Below are 22,709 nucleotides of genomic sequence, written 5' to 3' on the forward strand. Positions count from 1 at the left end.
GGCAAAATTCGTGGTCGTGAAGACCTATGAGGTTGAAAATCAGAAGAAGAACAAGTCGATTGTGCTTGAGTATTTGGATTGTCAGACTCAATTGAATTCTTACTTGGATCTGGATTGGGTGGTTCTAGAGATTATATGTGGGCATCAGGGGTGTCTTGAGAACAATCCTGATTGGGAGAGGTTTTTTGAAAATCTTTCATAGACACGTCGCTAACAGGCAGAGGGATAACAACATTACCATCATTTTGGAGCTTTTTTTTGAAAGGAAATTCAAACTCATTGAATTTGACGTCTCGACTTGTGAAAACCTTTTCATTTTCTAAATCATATACCTTGTATGCCACTTGCCCATAAAGATAACCTAAAAAAATACATCTTGTTTCATGCACATCAAATTTGTGAGTTTTGTGAAGGTTAGTGACACAACATAGGCATATGAAAGTTCTTAAATGATCATATTTAGGAACACATCTATGTAAAATCTCATAAGGAGTTTTGTCTGAAATGAGACGAGAAGGCAATCAATTCAAGAGGTAAGCAACAATCAAAATTCTTTCTTCCCAAAATTTTAGAGGAAGATGACCAAAATTTTAGAGGAAGATGATAACCTTCACCCAAGGTTTTTTAACTATGAATAAGAGCCAAAACCATTTTAGTAAAAGAGCTTTATTCTATCTCAATTTCCTGAATTCCCAATCCACCTTCTTCCTTAGAGGGCCAAAAAAGTTCCCAAAATGTCAAGTGCATTGAATTACCAAAGCCTATATCTTTTAATGCTATAAAAAAAAACCAACTTTCCCTTTTGGATTAGCTTTAATATAAAAAACTTTAGGTAAAAAAAAAATCAAATATTTGATGGCATCAAAACATGCCCTAGTAGTGAGAAGCATAGTGACAAACGTTAAAAATGGCAAAATCTCGTTTTTCAAAAACTCGTGAGAATTTGATTTTTTTTCATAAATCTCACTTTTTTTCAGAAAATATTGACAATAAAAAAAAAATAAAAAATATAAAAAATATTAATAAAAATTATTTAAAAATAAAAAACACGGTTTTTCATGATAAACATAAATATTGTGTTTAAATTATGGTATTTATGTTTTTTCATAAATCTTGTGATATTTTAAAAATCTCGTAAAAAATTGCTGTTTTAAACTTTCAGGCAATTTCTCGCAGTATTATCGCGAGATTTTCTATAAATCTCACGATATTTGTCACTATGGTGAAGAGGTTTCAAAATCCAAGAAAAAATTCAAGCCCTTTAACCGAGAAACAAAAGGTTACAACCATATGAAATTATAAACATGTCATTAATCTAAGCAATTTGTGACATCTAAAAAAAAAAAAAAACAAAGTTAAAAGGTCAGTGAACAGCATAAAAAAGGAAAGAAAAGCACAAACATGACATACGATCAAAGTGATCCAAATGCATAATCTTGTTGCTGTTTTTTCCCTTGTTCATACTCATAAATTACAATTTTGCTTTTTCTTCGTTGTTGTATGATGCAAACAACACTCCTTTAAATTTGTCAACTCGAGGGTGGCATTTCTTTCATGTTTGATAGATTCCTCTACATTGACCTTCAAACACAATATGCAATGGTGCATTTTTTTATATACCTGCAATTATATAAATCACTTGATTAATGCATTATAAATAAATAATGTTTATCATATATAAATAATTGTATATTAAAAAACAACTACAAATTAAATAAATTTAATTTAATTTAGTACAACTCATTACATATATAATATAGTTCACTTAGTTCCATAGATCTAATTATGCCTTCTTCATGTTCTCTAATATTGAGAGAGAGAGAACTTCTTGCCCATGGACCAAAAAGATGCCTTGAAATTAGGGGTGTCAACCGGTCGGGTTTGGTTCCGACCCAGGTAGAACCAGACTTGAGCCTGATTTTTGGGTATGGTATTCGATTTAGACACGAATCTAATCAGGTCCATTATAACAAAACCATACCCAGACCCGATAAAAACTTCATGAAGCAGACTTGGACCAATCCCGGTAAAATAATATTTATTATCATTTTTACATTGAAAATTTGTGGGTCTTAATCGGAACTCCAGTCAGGCCCGGGTCTTGTATAATATTTCACAAATTATACCCAGAATTTATCATCATACCTGGACCCTATAGGGTTTTGTCTGGGTCGGGTCCGGGTAAACCAGACCCATTGACACCCTTGAAATGCATTGAACCGGACTTGAATGGGTTTCAACTTAAATTTGAAACCCATTGAACCGGTCTTGCTGCCGTTACCGTTGGCCACGCGTCAAACAACGAATGGATCCCGGCTGTTACTCGGCCCAGACCCAAATGGGTCGGACATAAAAAAAAGAAAACCATCTAACTTTTTAATCCATATATTTTCTCAAAAAAAAATTCTCTCTCGCGAAGGTAAAGCTTTCTTTCCCTTTCTTTTAACGGTTTCTGCTACTTCTTCGATTCCGTTTGGTTTCTAGCCTGATCACTCCAAAACCGTTGATGGGTGGTGTGTAATTTCTTCTCATTTATGGTATTTCTAGCGTTTGTTTTTGTCGAGATCTTTGATATTTCGTGGATTCGTGGTGAAATATGTGTTACCGTTTCCGTAAGTGTGAGAATTGCTGTGACTTTCCTAGATGTTGTCATGATATTCTTTTATTTTTCAGTACTCCTTCATGTTTCCTGTGGTTTCTCAGTGCGGATGCTACATTCTTGTTTGCTGAAATCAAGTTGTTAAGAAGGGTTTTGATCTTGCTATTCAGTTATTTTTTACATAATGCAGTTGCAGAACGGCCTTTACAATTTTGAGCATTTCATTTTCTTGCAGTTCTCTTAATGTGATTCATGTTTTTTCTCCTTTTTGGGAAGATTGAGTGATTCTACTGTTTTTGGTGGCGTTGCTTCAATTCTTTTTGCGGTATAAATGTTCCTCTTTTGAACGTAATTTTTGGTTTTTTTTTTCATGGGGTTTCTTACTGAGAGTTTCCGATATTAGCGATTGTAGCGTTTTTGGTGTTGTTAGTTGGTGAACTTTTTTTATATTTTAATTTTATGAAGGTTGCAATTTTGTTTTCTCAAGGGGTTCCAGTTGAGTTTAAGCGATTAATGCTGGAAAGAAAGCAGCTGCTGGATTTTCTCTTTTTCTATCTCCATCCAACATTCCAAATTCAATTATGTTGTGAGTATCAAGAAAAAATTCTGGTTTTAGTGTTTAAAAGTTGAATGATGCTTAGGTTATTGCAATATTGCTTGTTCAATTCTTCTCCATTTTTTTTAGGTGAACGTTGCTATTGTTCAACAGCTTTAGAACTTTTGGATGTAATTGTGATATATGTTTTTTTAGTTAAAGTATTTTATTCAAGTTTTAGTAGTTGCTTGCTCTTATTGCTAAAAAATGAAAATACTCGCTTTTTCAGGGTCGTTGGTTTGTTCCTGCATTTGTAATTTCTCATTTTAGGAGGTTTTAATTGCTGGAAACCCAATGCCTTGCAGGTTTTCTGTCTCACTAGCTGTGAAGCTGTGAACTAGTCCACATATGGTCTAGCTCAATTGCCTCATGAATTTCTTTATCCACAGGATAAAACTTTAGTAAACTGTTCATTTGTACATGGAAAATTTTGGCTTCCTCTTTCAAAATATTTATGTTGGAATCGGAGTAGCATGTTGAAAATTTGAGGGTCTTTAGCTCGTAAAGAGGATCTGGTGAGTTTTTCATGAATGATAGGACGGTGAGTGGGAGAACCGCTTTTTTAAGCTGTCTAGAGTTTTTAAAAGTCGGCCTCAAGTTAAAGATGGTCTATGTGAGAATCACATAAGTGGAAAAACTCTTCCTCCAATTGGATCGTTTGCATTTCAGCAAAAGAAATGTGAACCTGTGACCGTAGGTCTGCTTGATATCTAGAGTTTGGAGGATGCTGATTTTGAATTCAATAGGAGTAAACGATATCACAGACACTTCACTTAGCATGCATGTCTCGTGTCAACACAACATGATGCCATGCACAATGCAGGACCCACTATGGCACTTGGACACAATCAAGCATATGCCGGATACAGCCAAGACTGTCTTTAGCCATCTTTTTTTATGATTTTGATTTTTTATTTTATATTTACTTTTGTGTTACTTTTAAAAATTTTCATTGATTACATTACATTTCAAATTTTGACTTAGATATTTATTGTTATAGTGATTTAAAATTGTTATTAAAGAATTTGCGCTTAAGATGATATTCATGCTTTATTGCAGCCACTCTTGATGCGATACAATTTTTTATGACCATAAACCAGATATATATGTACTTGTGCCTGTGTCTATGTGACATAGGTTGTAGAATTCACAGGAATATTCAGGCATAAACTTGTAGTTATGTCTCTACCCAAGCCTCAGAGTATGGAAGATGCTGATCTTGAACTTGTAAAAGTAGAGTGAGTGTAAATAGGTCTAGGCAACTGGTTCTTGACAATAATGATGAAGTTTTAGTGGAAAAGGTGAGGATGATAATAATGTTTCGCAGTCAGAAATTGAAATCAGGTCCGTGACATGATGGTGAGGATGCCAATGGAGGTGAAGTAGTTGGTAATACTCTGCAGAAATGTAGTAGAATATCAGCTGCTCTACACACAGAAATTTATGGGATCAGTTCCGATACTTGAGCATCATGTGGGGAATATGCTGAAGTTGAAGCTTTGTGCTGTAAAGATTGTAACACAGTTATGTGCTTATCATTCTAATGGAATGTAATGGGAAGTTTCTGCTTCCTTTTGTATTTCACAATATATATATATATATATATATATATATATATATATATATATATATATATATATATATATATATATATATATATAGGAATGGACCAATTGCTTTTCAATGTTCCTTCTTTTTTCGTCCCCATTTACTGGTAATTGAATTCTCCAACTTCATACAACTTTTTCAGAAGTCATCTTTTAGGCACTTTTTTTTACTTTGCCAACCCTGTTGGCTTTGGAAAAAGGTTTCCCGGACAGACTTCATTTCCATCTCTCAGCAATTAAGCTAGATACAGTTCGACAAAGTCTCTTCCTTATACAGGCAGCTTCTTGGTCCAACTGGAATTCTGGGAATTGGTTGTGTTGAATCACCAATTATGCCTGGATTGGATCAAACAGCATGCAGTCAGCCACTATAAATCTTGTTCTTTTTATACTTCATTGATTGTTCAGGTCAGTTTTCGTCAAATCTTGTTAGGTGTTTTTATGATCTAAATGCATATAAATATGGCCTACATTATTGATTTCTATGTTGAAAGGAGTTATTAAAAAAAAAGCATATTTATCGCTTGAAAAGAGTTGCTAATCAGACATGATGGGACAAAATTATTCCACCTTATGATGTATTTCCAAAGACCACTCAATTTGCAGTACCTATATTTATGGCCTATAGGGGAAGCTGGTGAAACAAATGAACTGAACTGATATTCAGTAAAGCACTCGTAAAATGATTCATCATGGCATGTGCTGCAAGCTGAACCCATTATAATATATTATTTTGATGCATTCAGCAGATTTCCGATGGTTATGGACCTTATGGTACACACTGATGATAATTTAAGGGTGAAATCCTGTCTGTAAACATCTTAATGTTGACTTGATGGCAGATCCTATGGTCATAATTCGTAACCACATCTTGTTTTAGCATGACTGCAATCTCTCTCTCTCTCTCTCTCTCTCTCTCTCTCTCTCTCAAAAGGTTGGAAGGCAGGGACTGAACCTGGCAGGAATTGACTCCATAATGATACATGACATGGATTTCAACCACAAATGGATTAAAGAGCTGGAAATCGCTGCCATCAAAGTGGCCAGACACAGTGTAACCGTGTACAGATCTATTTTTTCAGGAAAAGATTGATGACAACAAAGACAAGTAGATGGCTATAAAATTTCTAACATAGTAAAAACATGGTTAGAATGCCGAACACTTGTCCCAAATGAAATTCGGTAAGTTTTTGCAGGCTTGTGGTTAAAGAGACAATTGACAGGAACATCATCTTTGATATTGTGAAAACACAAATTGATCTTGGATGCAGCAGCGTTTGGATATGGAATGGAGTTTTTTTCTGGTAGGCAAGCTGGGGGATAACCCCTTATGGGATTCGAACCGAGAGTGCAAGGCCCTTGATTCTCATCACACGACCTATTGGTCCGGCTATCTCATTCAACTGGAGTCTGCTGTGGATAAAAATTGGTCTTGATCTGTTGGTCGACTGGAGCTTTATGCATGGCAGTCACACCTACCATGAATTGGATTGGGGTTGGTTGTAACACCCTAAATCTGACCTTAAGCAGCTTAGACTTCAGTTTTGGTGTGCAACCGGTGAAGCAAACTTATGCAACTGGCTGAGTTTCAATCACTGTTCAAAATCATGTTTCATGTCTGCTATATTTTTGCTGCTGGAAATGGTTTTCAAGTGAATCTGGAGGGGTCCTTCCATTCTAATTCATGTTTTTAGGAATGTATTTGGATGCATCAGATTCTTCTGAGGTTCTCTGTATCTTCTTTGCCAGGAATTGGTCGTCTGCTCGCTGCTTGTACCATTTACATGAGACCTGAAATCCCACCAAATTTCTGATGTTACCATCAATAAGGAATGTAGGCTGGTGACCGGAAATACCATGTAATTTATTCCTGTTCCTGCACAAGCAAGATGAATGGGTCCCTTTTTATCCCCCACAGTGGATTATTCAGAGAAGTGTGCTGACCAAAGTTATCCCATTTCTTTGGCCATTGAGATGTCCACTTGACACATTCTTGTTCGGATTTCCTCTTCCCCTACCCAGTAGGGACGTTTAGGTGCAACCATTTGTCCAGAAAACAGGAATTAGTTGGAAAGTTGCATTATGAATCATGACAGGTAATGCCAACTTGTGGAGGGGTCTAATGAGATGGCTGGATGTAGGGATGTAAACAGATCGGATTCAGGTTAGATGTGGCCAATACGAGATCCTACTAATTGGGTGATGGCTAAACAGATTCGGATTTAGATGATGAAAAGCTCATATCAAATCTATTTTTTTACATGTAATCCGATTGGAATCTGTTAAATCAAAACTAAATCTGATTACAACCATGTTTTTGGCTTACCAAATCTGACTAAACAGTCAGGATGTCCGACTGTTGACATTCTTAACTGGATGATTAGGTCACACTATCATAATGAGGGGTCATCCTGTTACAAAAAAGTTGCCAATTTGTGCACGGTTGTTTGTAAAGTACTCAATGTAAATCATACTTTTAAATGTGGTTATTCCTCCATACTTGTCTCGTTATGATGTGTGTGTGGAAATGTTCCAATCAAGACCCATTTTCGTTAGGCCCCAACCAAAAACATGGTTGCGTGTGTTTTTTGGTCCAATCTAAACCTGCATATCTGTAAATAGGGGTGGCAAAATCTGACCGGATCCGCCAACCCGCTTCTTAGCCGGGTTAGGGTTTGGCTTAAACGGGTTCGTGTTGTAAACGGGTCGACCCGCCTAACCCGTTTATTAAACGGGTCGTGTTCGTGTTAGGGGTATGCCAACCCCCCAACCCGTTTGACCTGTTTAATAAACGGGTTAGGCGGGTGGGTCAACCCGTTTACACGAATCCGTCAACCCGCAACCCGTTTATATATATATATATATATATATATATATATATATATATATATATATATATATATATATATATATATATATATATATATATATATAACCTTAACTCCTAATTTACACTTTAGGCACCCACCTAACTCCTTCCTACCCGGCCGCAGTCAAGAGCCCGAGACCTCTCCTCTCCACTTCGTTGCCATCACCGCACAGGCGCACACCGCCACCCTCTTCTCTCCTTCCTCTTGTTCCTCCTCTTGGTTTGGCACCCAAGCAAAGCAAGCTCAACGTTTCGTCTCTCCTGCTGAAGGCACCTTATTTTTTTATCTTGAAGAAGGGGTTGGAATAAGTAATAGGTACTTATTCTCGTTTTCTTCTCTGTTTTTCTCACTATGACGAGGTTTTCTTCTTTGTTTTCCTCACTATGATGAGCTCTTTTGGTGATTAAAGAAGGACCCATATTTTGGTACGAAGGAAAAGAAGAGTTTTTGGACCAGTGAGAACTGAGAAGGGGAAAAGAAAGATAAGCTCGGGCTTTTATGCTTCAAGTTATCGGGTCGACCCGCTTAATAAACGGGTCGCCGTGTCGTGTAATCATGTCGACCCGACCCGACCCATTTATTAAACGGGTTAACTGTGTCGTGTCGGGTTACCCGTTTAATAAATGGGTTGTGTTTGTGTTTGCCACATCCGACCCGTTTAATAAATGGGTCGTGTTCGTGTTGAGGTATTCTGATCCACCAACCTGTTAACCCAACCCACCAATCCTCCGACCCGATTGCCACCCCTATCTGTAAATGTGTTTGTTATTGTTTATTTACTAAGTTTTAGTGCAATATGATCCCTTGATTTTCAGCCTTCTAGAAAACGCATTTGGGCATGAAAAATACCTAATCTGATGCATGTTCTCTACTGAATAAACTATAATAAATACATCTCAGTTTAGATCAAGCAACATTCACCTACAATCACCAATGGGAGCTCTGCTTGTCTGGTAGGAAAAGTTAGTGCACGTCACCTTGTGTTGGGATGTTGCAGGTTCAAAACCCAATGGTATATGGGTGTATTACTGGTAGGGGTATGCCTAACCCCAGCTTTCTCTGTCGAAAAAAACAATCACCTACAACCACGTGTTTGGATGGGACCTAATGAAGAGCCTGACAAAAATGATTCCTAACTAGAACATTACACACACGATTATGAATTGAGGAGCTTGAATGATTGAAATTTTCATTCATTTGTTAGAATCAGTAGGTATTCATATCGGTCATTTGAATAAGTCCAAACCTTATCAAATGATCATGATCTTCCCAAATATTGAAATCCTTTGTCAATGAAAGAAAGATATCTATATTTTTGTTTTAATTGTTAATTTGGGAGATTTTTTAATTTGTAACCCGAAGAAACCGCACTCGGCATGAAAATCTGGTCACGCTGGCTTAGCCTGATCGTCGTGCCGGCTGTGTAAAACTCTGAAGCTTGGACCACATTGGCTTGCGCAGAGAGGCGACACCCATGAGAATTGAACCTTGACTGCCCATCTACCAGCCAAGGCCCCACCCCACTACACCAACCCCCTATGAGATAATTTGGAATGCTTACAGGAACTTCTTTTGATTACATTGGTCCTTATTTCTCAAGGATATCACACAATCAAGACAGTCAAAGGAATGTGTTCGTATTCCTTGGGTATGACCATAACTTTGATCTATCATTTTCGCACTAGCAATATACATCTTTGTAATGTTAAATTTCAAATCAGCATGAGCAAATTAAATCACCAATGCCTCAAATGGGTTTGGTGAAGTGAGATGGGGCCTAGGCTGGTAGACGGGTGGTCTAGGTTTGAATCTCTCGGTCATCACCCACAAGTCAAAGCATGGTGTCTCCTTAGGGGTGAGGGGTCCACTCACATGGTTTTACACTACCAGGTCAGCAAGGACGACAATGGTAAGTACGATACGTTAAGTCCAGTGCAATTAGGTCTCCAATCTCGGAGATAGTAACACTTTAAAGATTAAATTGTAAGAGTTATCTTAAAAATATGCTTCTCATATACATGACAAATTAATCAATCAATTGTAATATTCAAACTAATTATCTTTAAAACATGCTTTAAACATATATGATAAATTAATCAATGTATTGCAATAATCAATATAGTTATAGTATAAACATGCTTATACACACGAATATAAAATTTTTAAATATTGAATTGCAAGATTCAATCTAGTTATCCTAACTAATCAATCAATTGTAATATTCAAATTAGTTATCTTAAAAAATGATTCAAACATACACTACAAGAAAAATGCGTATTAGCGATGGCCGTTATCCATCGCTAAGCCGTCACAAATTTCGTCCCTAACGTGTTTGACGACGGATATAGGCCGTCGCATATTCCTAGTCGCTAAATTGCGACAAAATTTATCTGTCGCTAGTCCATCGTTAATTAGCGACGACTTATGTCCGTCGCTAGTCCATCGCTAATTTACGATGGACTAGCGATGGATTATATCCAGACATAATCCGTCGCTAGCTTTTTGTCAGCAAGTTAGCGATGGATTAGCGACGAATCACAGTCCATCGCAAACCATCATCTGATAGAAATTGGTGACGGCTTGGGGACGAAAATAATCCGTCGCTAATATTAAAAAAAAATTTAAAAAAATTTGAATTATGAAACTCGAGAAAATTTTCTCGCAATACAATTCATATAACCTGCTTATAGAAAACAAAATACATATACAGGTGAAACAAAATTAACAAAGGTTCTAAGTTAAACAATAAAATATAGTCTTTTTGTTATAATTAATTACAAGCACGTCAAACAAATTAAATACATGAAACTAATCATCGTCAAAATTTGGGGCATCATCCTCTTCATTTTCTCGATCTACCCTTCCCTCCATACCTCTGTCAGCTCCTCTATGCTGATCATCTCCAACATCCTACAAGAGAACCAAACTATTAATATTTATAAATAAAATGCTCATATGTGTTATAAAACAGTCAAAAGCTTGCATATTAATTCAATCATGCTCATATGTGTTCTAAGGCAGTCAAAAAACTTGCATATTGATTCAATCATGCTCATATGTGTTTTAAGGCAGTCAAAAAACTTTATATGTGATTCTATCATGCTTATATCTATTTTAAGGCAATAAAAAAACTTGTATATTGATTCATTCATACTCATATGTGTTCTAAGGCAGACAAAAAACTTTATATGTGATTCAATCATGCTCATATGTGTTCTAAGGCAGTAAAAAAACTTGCATATTGATTCAATCATGCTCATATGTGTTTTAAGGCAGTAAAAAAACTTTATATGTGATTCTATCATGCTCATATGTATTCTAAGGCAGTCAAAAAACTTGTATATTGATTCATTCATGCTCATATGTGTTTTAAGGCAGTAAAAAAACTTTATATGTGATTCAATCATACTCATATGTGTTCTAAGGCTGTCAAAAAACTTTATATGTGATTCAATCATGCTCATATGTATTCTAAGGTAGTCAAAAGACTTTATATGTGATTCAATCATGCTCATATGTATTCTAAGGCAGTAAAAGAACTTTATATGTGATTCAGTTATGCTCATATGTGTTCTAAGGCAGTAAAAAAACTTTATATGTGAATCTATCATGCTCATATGTGTTCTAAGGCAGTAAAAAAACTTGTATATTGATTCATTCATGCTCATATGTGTTCTAAGTCAGTAAAAAAACTTGCATATTGATTTAATCATGCCCATATGTGTATTAATCATGCTCATATGTGTTCTAAGGCAGTAAAAAAACTTTATATGTGAATTAATCATGCTCATATGTGTTTTAAGACAGTAAAAAAACTTTATATGTGATTCTATCATGCTCATATGTATTCTAAGGCAGTAAAAAAACTTTATATGTGATTCTATCATGCTCATATATGTTCTAAGGTAATAAAAAAACTTTATATGTGATTCAATCATGCTCATATGTGTTATAAGGCAGTAAAAAAACTTTATATGTGATTCAATCATGCTTATATGTGTGCTAAGGCAGTAAAAGAACTTTATATGTGATTCAGTTATACTCATATGTGTTATAAGGCAGTCAAAAAACTTTATATGTGATTCTATCATACTCATATGTGTTCTAAGGCAGTAAAAAAACTTGTATATTGATTCATTCATGCTCATATGTGTTCTAAGGCAGTCAAAAAACTTGCATATTGATTTAATCATGCTCATATGTGTTATAAGGCTGTCAAAAAACTTTATATGTGATTCTATCATAGTCATATATGTTCTAAGGCAGTCAAAAAACTTTATATGTGATTCAATCATGCTTATATATGTTCTAAGGCAATCAAAAAACTTTATATGTGATTCAATCATGCTCATATGTGTTCTAAGGCAGTCAAAAAACAAAAAATTAATAAACTAACTAGCATAATATCTAACCATTACTCATTAACATGCTATACGAACATACAAGGTAACTAATAACAACTAAAAAACTAAATAAACTAAATACTTAATCTACCTAATCTAATAAATTATACAACTACAAATGAAAACAAGAACTCAGCAACTATGCATTAATTAATGACTATGCAATGCAAAGAAAAATCTGCATTAAAATTAAAACTAACTACGTATATCAGATTAAAACTAATTAACTAGATAAACCTAGAACTAAATTTAATGCCACAACAAGTTACTAATCAAGGAAAATATTTTATACTATTCTAACAAATGACAATTGCAATAAATGGAAATTTGGCTGAATTAATTAAATAATTTCTACACAAATTGATCTAAATTAATTTCTAACTACTTACTCTAATCTAACTGATGTGAAAATCAGACTTGGCAGTAATTAAAAGTAACTAATTAGAAATTTAAAAAAATGATACGTCGCTATTTTTAAATCGACTAAATTAAACTACTTAATTAAAAATGATAATTGAATTAAAACAATTATTTCTAATCTGATTGATAAAAAGTAATTTCTGAAAATCAATATTAATTTTAACTAACTAATAAGAACCATAAATAACTCTAGTCTATTCAGCTGAATTAAAAGAATTAAAATAAATAAAGATTTCTACTACCGATTTCTAATTTGAGCTAGTAATTAAAGGAAAACTAATTAAAGCTAATAACATTTGAGTGTTCATTATATTCTATTGTTTGAGAGCAACAATTTTGATAAAAAAATGTATCGAATATCAAATAAAAACCATCAAGCATCAAACATTGAATGTGTAGGAATGCTATTTTCTCTTTTTAAGACTGAGAAGCCCAAAAATCAAATATTCATCAACTGAACACCTTTTCAAACCAACCAAACAACAAAATTGGAAGAACCCAAACTCACAATCCAAGAATCAAAACACAGGCAAGGTTTTGTTATGTGACTTTCCCATCCATGTAAAATCAGCAACATTTATGTCAGAAAAAATACCAGAGAGAAACGGTGAAAGGAGCTCCCACTGGGCCTATTGCAGGAAAAAAAAGGGTGAGAGGAGCTCCTGCCGGCGTGCGCAAGAACGCCAGAGAGGAGGGGGCGGTCGCCGGAGAGAGGGAGGGGACAGGGGATGAGGCGATGGGTCGCCGAGGCCGGTGGTCGACTTCCGCAAGGAAAGGGGGCGGAGACGAGAGGCGGAGCAAAGGAGGGGGCGGTCGACGACTGGAGAGAGGGAGGGAGGGGGCGGTCGACGGCTAGAGAGAGGGAGGGAGGGGGCGGCGGCCGGAGAGAGGGAGGGGGCGATCGCTGGAGAGCAGGAGGGGGGGGGGGGGGGGGGGGTCGCCGGAGAGCAGAGGGAGGGGGTGGTAGTCGGAGAGAGGGAGGGGGCGATCGACGGAGAGCGGCGCGGGTGAGAGAGAAAAAGATCGATTTTGTACCCTAGATGGGCGTTTTACATCGACATTTAGCGACAGATAGGTGATAAAAACATTTCGTTGCTACCTAGCGAGCACAATTAGTGACGAAATATTTTTTGTCGCAAACGTCGGCGCTAACTAGCGATAGAAAAATTCTGTCGCTACGTGCGACGAGTTTTGCGACATAAATTTTTTGTCGCTAATTAGCGACCGATTTGGCGACAAATTTTTTTCCATCGCTAAGTTCATAAATATTTCGAGTGTTTACGACGGATGGTTTTCTCTTGCTAATCCGTCGCAACTTTAGATAGAAAAAATCTGTCGCAAAGTTCCGTCACTAATTAACATTTTTCTTGTAGTGATATATGACAAATTAATTAATGAATTGTAATACTCAACATAGTTATCCTATAAACATGCTTACATACAAACAAATATAACATTGAAAACATTGAATTACAAGATTTCAATTATACAAATATTTTGTAAAGTTTTGACAAATTTCAGTTATAAGAAGTTCACAAATTTGGTTATACGAACTTCGTACTATATATGTAAAATTAGTATATTATTTGCGAAGTTACAATTTTAGTTATAGAAAGTTTACAAATTTAGTTATGCAAACTTCGTACTATATATGCGAATTTAGTAAACTATTTGTAAAGTTTTGACAAGTTTCAGTTACAAGAAGTTTGTATATTTAGTTATGCGAACTTCGTATTATATATGTGAATTTAGTAGAATATTTACGAAGTTTTAACAGGTTTCAGTTATAGAAAATTTACAGATTTGGTTATGCAAACTTCATACTATATATGTGAATTTAATACAATAATTATAAAGTTTTAATAGGTTTCAATTATAAGAAGTTCAGAGTTTTGGTTATGCAGATTTCGTGAGATACGCAAAAAAAATGTGAATCTACCTTTTAGTGAGAGTTTGTGATAACTAAAGAGCGTGATATATCGTGCAAACTTCAGGAGGTTTGCTTGTGCGAAAGGTAAAATAGTTTTAAAAAAGGCAAACATTTAAGAATTTGGACATGGGGCGGGTTTTTTAAATTATGGGGCATTTTAGAAAATGTGCCATTTTTGCCATATAATACTAATATTTTCTGTTTTACCTTTTTCATACAGAAATAAATACATTTTACATACTTTCAATGGATCCAATACCAGATTGACTCATATGATAACTAGATCCTAGATGTCTGAATATAGTGAACTAGATCCATGATAGGATCTATTCTTAAAAAACCAGGTCCACTGCTATCAAGTTTGAGGTGTCAATGGGTGGGATCTAGTTTGGACCAAGGTGAGTCCAAATCTGAAACTGACTTTGAGGTGATAGTACCGGGTCCAATCTTGTCCGCTGTAAGAAAAATTGTACCCAGGTCATATATAGATTACGTTAACCAGAATTGGTTCATACCCTCTAAAATAATGTTTTTTATTTTATTATATTGAAAAATCATGGGTCTTCATGTCGGACCCAGGTCTGGTATGAAATTTCACAAACCTTTGAGTCTGACCCAGTTTCTAATCGAACACGTTGGGTCTGACCTGGTTTCTAATTGGACCTTTATCATCAAATCATAACCCTATAAGGTTTGGTATAAATTGGGTCTGGGTCAAACGTGCCCCATTGACACTCTCAAACCCGGCTCATTGGCACCCCTAAGTTTTACCCAACCCGTGCCCATCCTATTTTCCTACCAAGCTAGGAGAGAGAGAGAGAGAGAGAGAGAGAGAGAGAGAGAGAGAGAGAGAGAGTATCAATGAGGACACATTTCTAACTAGGCTTTTTAATCTGGGTAATGTGTTTGGATAAAATGGTCATTCTAAATAGATAATTAACAGAAGTTATAGAGGTAACTGACCATGGTGTCATTTGCTTAACTCACGCAAAAACTTTGTAAGGAAGTTGGAAACTTTCAAACTATCTGTGTGCACATGATTTGGACCAAAAAGTTTGGTTGTTATTTGAAAATCTTTCAAAAATAAAAATAAAAATTCTAAGTTGATAGATTGTAAATCAAAACCCACCTAATTCATATGGCATGGCAAGCTCAAGTTGACATACAAGACCATGAATGTATTTCAATGGTCCGAAGATGAATGTATTTGTTGCAAGGTTGAAGCTAGGTGCACTTCCCGGTAGGCAAGGAGGACCTCAAAGGTTTAAACGATTGAAGACCTGCTAAAGATAACTAAGAGATTTCCCTTAGCTTATCTAAAAACAAGAACAAATTTTGTTGTAATTTTTTTAACAAATTTAAACTCTAAGTAAATCACCATAACTATTATGGCTAAGGCTAAGGCAAAGGGTACTATCAGCTTATAGAGCTTCTTTCCTTATGCTTAAGCGAAGCCTTATCCCGCAAAATCTCTCAAACCACGCTCTTGGAGATTGTTTGAGGCCGGCTTTCTTGAGTTTGCGCACTTTGCCTTTCTCCCCCCTTTATGTGTGTAGTCGTCAGGCTCGTACTATCAGCTTATAGAGCTTCTTTCCTTATGCTTAAGTGAAGCCTTATCCAGCAAAATCTCTCAAACCACGCTCTTGGAGACTGTTTGAGGCCGGCTTTCTTGAGTTTGCGCACTTTGCCTTTCTCCCCCCTTTATGTGTGTAGTCGCCAGGCTCTTTTGAGGGTTGGTTCTCAAAGAAAGGCATGGGCATGCAATTTCTCGAATTTGAATATTAATAAAATATAGAGCGAAAAGAAAGGTGGCTAGGACGTTGACGATCATAACCCGTATGACAAGTTTTTTTTTGTCTACTAAGCTGTCGCTTTGTGCTTAGTTTAAAAAGGATTAGGTTTGGGTTTTTTCCTTAAATAATTCCTTACTTTAAGCTGTGATTTTCTAACGGGTTGCATGCCAAGAAAAGGTGTCAGGAGCTTAACCATAATTGTTTGTCTTTCATTCAATACACCAGTGCCTATGGAATGTCAGAAATTCCCAATTTCTTCTATTATCCAGAAACAAGAAAAATTTGGGATAACATCTCAAAAGCCAAGTAATTGAAGGTAAAATGGTTGTTTATGATGTGGCTCCTCTTGTCTTTTTCGTTTGATAAGGATGAGAAACTACCATTTTAGTTTAGAGGTGCCACATTAATTTACCATAACCATGTTTCAGTGTACATAGTGTAAATAAGGTTGCCAACCGGTCAGGTTTGGTTCGGCCCCAGGTGGAACCAGACCTGACCCTGAATTTTGGGTTTGGTATCGGATCCAGGCCTGGGTCTAATCAGATTCACCATAAGAGAAACCATATCTAAACCCGATAAAAACTACATGAACCAGACACAGGCCTCTTTACCTGGCAAAACAACAAATTTTTTTATCATTTTTACATTGAAAATTTGTGGGTCTTAATCAAAACCCTGGTTGGGCCTGAGTCTGGTAGAAAATTTCACAAACTATGCCCGACTTCATATATTAATCTGACCTTTAGGTCCGAACCTGGGTCTTAATTAGGTCTTTTTATTTATCACCATACCCAGACCCTATAGAGTTTGATATAGGTCGGTCCTGGTAAACCCAACCCGTTGACACCCTTAGGTGTAAAGCTCCACGAGTGCTCCCCTTTTGCATAGAAGATAGTTTCTAATTGGCTTCGGCCCTTGCGGCAAGGGATGCTCACCCAACTTGCGATGTCCTACGCTGACCCACCTAACCAGGTGTGTGAAGACTTTGTGGGTTCATGTAACTCTTCTTGTCTAAAACGCATTAGGTAGATCATCTGATATTTAAAATATCATATAGTCAAGATGAGAGTAATCTTTTACATTTCAATTGAAATTTTCCATCCAATTGATGTTATAGTACAACAACAACAACAACTACGCCTTCATCCTGTAAACACCCCAAATTTTCACTCACCTTCTTGACATCGCCCTCAATCGGCACATTTCAGCTCTCCGGAAGCAATAAAGGGCAAAATGGTTATTTTCTGAGATTGAACCTTGCAGAAAGTCCTAAATTTCATTCTTGAGCCTCAAAATTTCTATATTTAGGTTCAGAGACATCTTCAAATTGCAAATCTTCAAAATCCTTTTCTGGACAAAAAGCTAGAATTTCCAAGTCCAAGCTTAGAGTGACATTTCATAAAACATGTATTTGCATAACATTGCATCATTTCACTGCATAGCATGCCAGTTTGAGATCCAGAACTCCTGATTTTCAAAATTGTCCATCCAGATTTGATTTTTAAACTTTTTCAAATTGATTTTTAAAAACCCTGGGTATTCAAAATTATCAAATTTTCCCATTTTACCCCCAGGACTTTGAATTACAAAAATTTTCTCAAGAAAAACAATCTGGATATTGATTTTAACTATTTTATCTCAAAACTTTTTACAAAAGATTTTAAATCTCTTTACAAATTTTGTTTTTACATTTATCCATATTTTTTTCCCTAAAAACCAAATTTTTCCAAATTCTTGAAAAACAAATAATATTTTATCTCGTATCTTCAAAAAAAAAAAAAATGGAGCGGGACCCGCCTTTGAACTAGCATCATACTCAAACTCCCAGGTAAGTTGTTTATTCTCAAGCGGGACCTACCCGAAGTCCATACCAATTTGCAAATTCTTCTTTTTAATTTCTTAATGTATTTATTTAGTTTTTTTAGTTAGTGGGCCTACACACATGTGGCACCCCACTTGAAAATAAAAGATTTGCAAAAACAAAATAAAGCTTTATTTTCAAAAGGATTTTAAAAGTGGATTGAGGTGGCATTTCCATAAAAGCCTCTCATTTATTTCCTTTTTATTTTATTTGTTTTAATAAAATTTTTTTTTTAGAAAGAGGCAGCTTTAATGGCACAACCGAAATTCCCTAAAGTAAAAAATTTCATTTTTACCTAAAACTTAGGTAAATCAAACAAAATTTTGGAAAAAAAAATGCGCCCCTTTTGATTTTCAAATATCGGTTTCAAAAGAATTTCAAAAACCATAACGGTGCTCTTAAAAGAAGATACGTTTTTGTAGAAAGGGGCTGAAGGTCTTTAAAGGACCCAGCCATGGATCGATGAAGGGGAAAGCAATTGATTTTGGAATTTTCTTTCTGATTGCAGGATTTGGTTCTATCGTGGAGGGTGTCCCCATTGAGGATTTCATCTTGAGCATCCAGATTGAAGGGCTGCAGAACGTTGCTTCCCCTTTTCTTCATTCCAACACCACAGCAGCAGCCCAGCCGATTGCCATCTCCACTTCAGCCATCCCTCTCCAACATCCAGCTTGAAGTAGTAAAACCACCCCTTTCTTCATCTCCACGTTACCTTCAGCCTTCCCATCTGCCCCAGCCGCAGGAGAGGCCACCACCAGAGTTTTCCCCATCCTTCTTCAGCCCCAGCAGCAGGTCTTCCACCGAGCCACCGTTCTTCATCTTCCTCAGCCCATCTGCCAAAGGAAACGCCTTCCAGAGTTTTCCCCAGCCGCACATCCACTTTCAGTAGCAAACCATCTTTTTCAGCCTAACAGGAGGTCCAGCCCACCAACAGGAGATCAATCAGGCTGCTGCCCGACCTTCAGCCCATCAGCCGGAAGAACCAGCCATCAGCTCCTTCACGTTAACTTCAGCAGAAAATTTGTAAAGCTGGTGCCTATTCCTTTCAGTCGGGCTGCAAAAGTTGACCCCAATCTATTTTCTGCAGGTCGTTGGAACAGGGGATATACAGGTAACTCCTCCCAAGTACTGTAAAGTTGAGCACGACACTCCTGGAAAAGTAAAGGTTCAATTACTCTGACATACTCCTCCACGGATTCAAACTGTCCTGGAACACACTGGAGTTCTGTCTCCTCTGGATGATGCCAGAATTTTTTTTTGGTCGCCTCCCATAGAAGATGTTCCACAGATGTATCTTGATACGATGTACTGCTTTGAACTTGTTTCTGGGATGAAGGCAGTCTTTTGTTCCCTGACTTTGTGTCTAAATATCCCCTGTTCGGATTAACTTCAGTTAGTTCCCTGTTTAAAATATGTGAAGCTTTACCTTGTTTAGATTCCATGAACTTTGCCTTGGGTTGGGAGATGGGTATGCTCCAACAGAAAAGTCATTATTGTCAAGCTTTTTAGATCAAGATTGACCTCCAATGTCGACATTACAGTCAGTTTTTCTATGGTCAGGAAACTCCAAAGCAGCACTTGCTTCAATGACAGGTGAATCAGCCCATCTTTTATCCTTTATTTTTGGTTGACTTTGTTTTTTTTACAAATCTATCAGTTGGAACATGAGAAACATGAGATGACTCTCTTGTTGCATAAATAGACGTTGTGGATGATAAAGATGTTTGTCTCCTTATAGTTAAGTTTTTCATCGATGTGGCCTGCTTAACATCCTCCAAGTTGAGAAACATAGTTTGTCCAGCCCGCTTCTTTCCAAGCATTTTTTTTTATGTTGGTCAATTTTATGCTTCCCTATTGGACTTGCAAATTTTGAGGCAGTACCAGAATCAACCACTTTCTCATCCTTTTGGCTAATAGTACCATAATTTTCCAACCCTACATAACATATTTGTTATTTGAATTCACATTGCATAATTTTTTTTTTTTTTAAGCTTCCACAGTACATTTCCTGCACATATCCATTTTCTGCTGCAGGTGTGCAGTCTTGATAATTCGCCACATTCATGAACGGATATATCCATATCCGTTCATGATCTCTTGACCATCTTTTACAATCTTCGTTATAGATATATAGGGAAGCTCCATACCCATTTTTATTGAAAATTACCTTGTAATTTGGGAAATACGGCTGTGCAAAATCACCTACAGAAACTGTATATACCTGTATTTTCTGATTTTACCCATTATATGGAATTTTCCTTTATATGTATATTTTCTCATTATAGGTATATATATATTAATATATCTGTAGATCTACCTATATGTATACGTATATATGTATATATATATACATGTATATATATTTATATATATATATATATCCCTTTATGTGTCCTTATTTCCATATATGAGCATTCATGTATATATTTTCTCATGTAAATACACTTCCATTGATACATATCATTTAGCATCAATTTTAGTAATTTTTGATATACGCCTCTTTGTTGTATATATATACCCATTTTTTTGGTTATCTTGTACTAACTCTCATTTTGCAGGAAAATCTAGAAGATGCTGATTCCTTTGACTCCATTTCAATTTTCTTTTACTTTATGTTATGCAATTTAACAACCCAATGTAAACCTTGGAATAAGATTTACTTTTACTGCTTAGATTAGGCTGCATCTCATATAGTTTGATTTTAGTAATATCTTGATTCTATGATGCATATCTCAAATTTCAAAATTCACCGTGGATGAACACGAATGGCACGTGCACCAACTCTTAGAGAGTTGATGAACTCGGTGGAATCCATATTTACCGCCCTAGTCGGAATATGGACGAGACCCAGATCCATCATCTCTCTACCAGTCACATTGAGCCTACACTCTTAGGCTATCTTGAAAATGCACCTCATATTTCCAATATTTTCAAAATATTGTGAATTAATTCAAATAAACCCTGAATATATTCATGGCCACAGTCAGAATATGTGAAGGATTTACTTTGGCTTAATCCACATTTTTCCAACAATTTTTTCAGAAAGTTTTTCAAAGTGCATTCATTCTTTCAAATCATCCGCATCATTCAATTTTCTCATGATTTTCTCAAAAGATTTTCACTTCATGGAATCGATTTTCTCAAGAAACTATGATGATATTCGGAGTTGGATTTCTCAAATCAAAGTTTTCCCGTGATTTTCCTTAAAAAGTTATTTTCTTAATATCCATTTTCAAAGGGAATTTTCATCTTTCTCAAGAATAAAAAGCTGATTTGCAGACACTTCAAAGACAAGATTCTCAGAAATTCAATTTCCTATGTTTTGAATTTCCTTCTCCAAAGAACTTTCCCATAAGTTTTCTATCATTTTCCTAAGAAAATTCTCAAAGAACGAGTTTTTCCGATAAGTGTTTTCCTTTTCAAACGTTCATCTTCTCAAGAATTCCTTCCATTTTCCCGAGATTCTCATTTCTTCATGGTTTTCCAAGTCTTTCTAATCTTTCTTAAAATTTTCCTGAGATTCTTATTTCCTCATGGTTTTCCAAGTCTTTCTAAACTCTCTTAAAATTTTCCTGAGATTCCTATTTCCTCATGGTTTTCCCTATCTTTCTCAACTTTATCAAAATTTTCCTGAGATTCTCATTTCTTCATGGTTTTCTAAGTCTTTATAAACTTTCTCAAGATTTTCTCGAGATTCTCACTTCTTCAAGATTTTCCAACTCTTTATAAACTTTCCCGAGATTTTCAAACCTTCTTCGTCTGAGTTTTTCTGAGAGATTGATTTCCATCTTTTCCTGAGAAATGCTTTTCAATTCCAAATGTTTTCTAAGCATACATCATATTTTCCAATTTACATTTTCCAAAATCTCATAGCACATGCCTGAATTCTTTGTGCATTTAGGATAAAACACAATTTCGATAATTTTACTGAGTCAAGCACAATTTTGGTCCTTGGTTCGATTACCCCTGTTAAAGGCGGCAGGAACGGTCGAACCTCGTACCGACAGGTCGAGCCCCATCCCGTAGATTTTCCCGCAATTTTAAAAAACGGAGGCAAGTATTTTAAAACAATTTTCAAAATCCGGTCAAGTTTGAATCGCGAAAGCATTTCCCTCTCTCTTCCGCAAGGAAGGGAAGACGGGAAAAAATTTTGCGACGATAACAGGTTTGGCAACCGTGATGGGACCTGTCCTTGTCTGACCTAAATTATGCTTGACTTAGTCCAATTATCAAAATTATGTGCACAACATGTCAGCTCTTTACTTTCAATATCATGTGAGCCTAGGAGCCTAGATTCTGACCTAGCTGATATTTACTGCATATAGCTTAGGCATGGTTTGGTAGGACTATATTGAGGAGATATTTTCATGCTCACATAGACTTAGGTCTGAATACAACTCTCCTCAATTTAGGATCTGAATGCAAACAATGTATGCTTCTTCAAAGATTTTCAAAATCTATCTCTCTAGGATTTAGAGCCATCTATTTCTTGCATGTGATCATTTTTTCAAACCCCAATTACCTATCATTACCCAGTCTTCACGTTGTTGGGCTCTCTTCCAGAACCCTAGTTCGGGACAGAGCCTCACAACTGGGCCACCTATTTGGGTTAACACCCCCCTACCACGTAT

The sequence above is a fragment of the Nuphar pumila genome, chromosome 13, assembly GCF_984573655.1.
Source record: "Nuphar pumila chromosome 13, dmNupPumi1.hap1.1, whole genome shotgun sequence".
Lineage (NCBI taxonomy): Eukaryota > Viridiplantae > Streptophyta > Magnoliopsida > Nymphaeales > Nymphaeaceae > Nuphar > Nuphar pumila.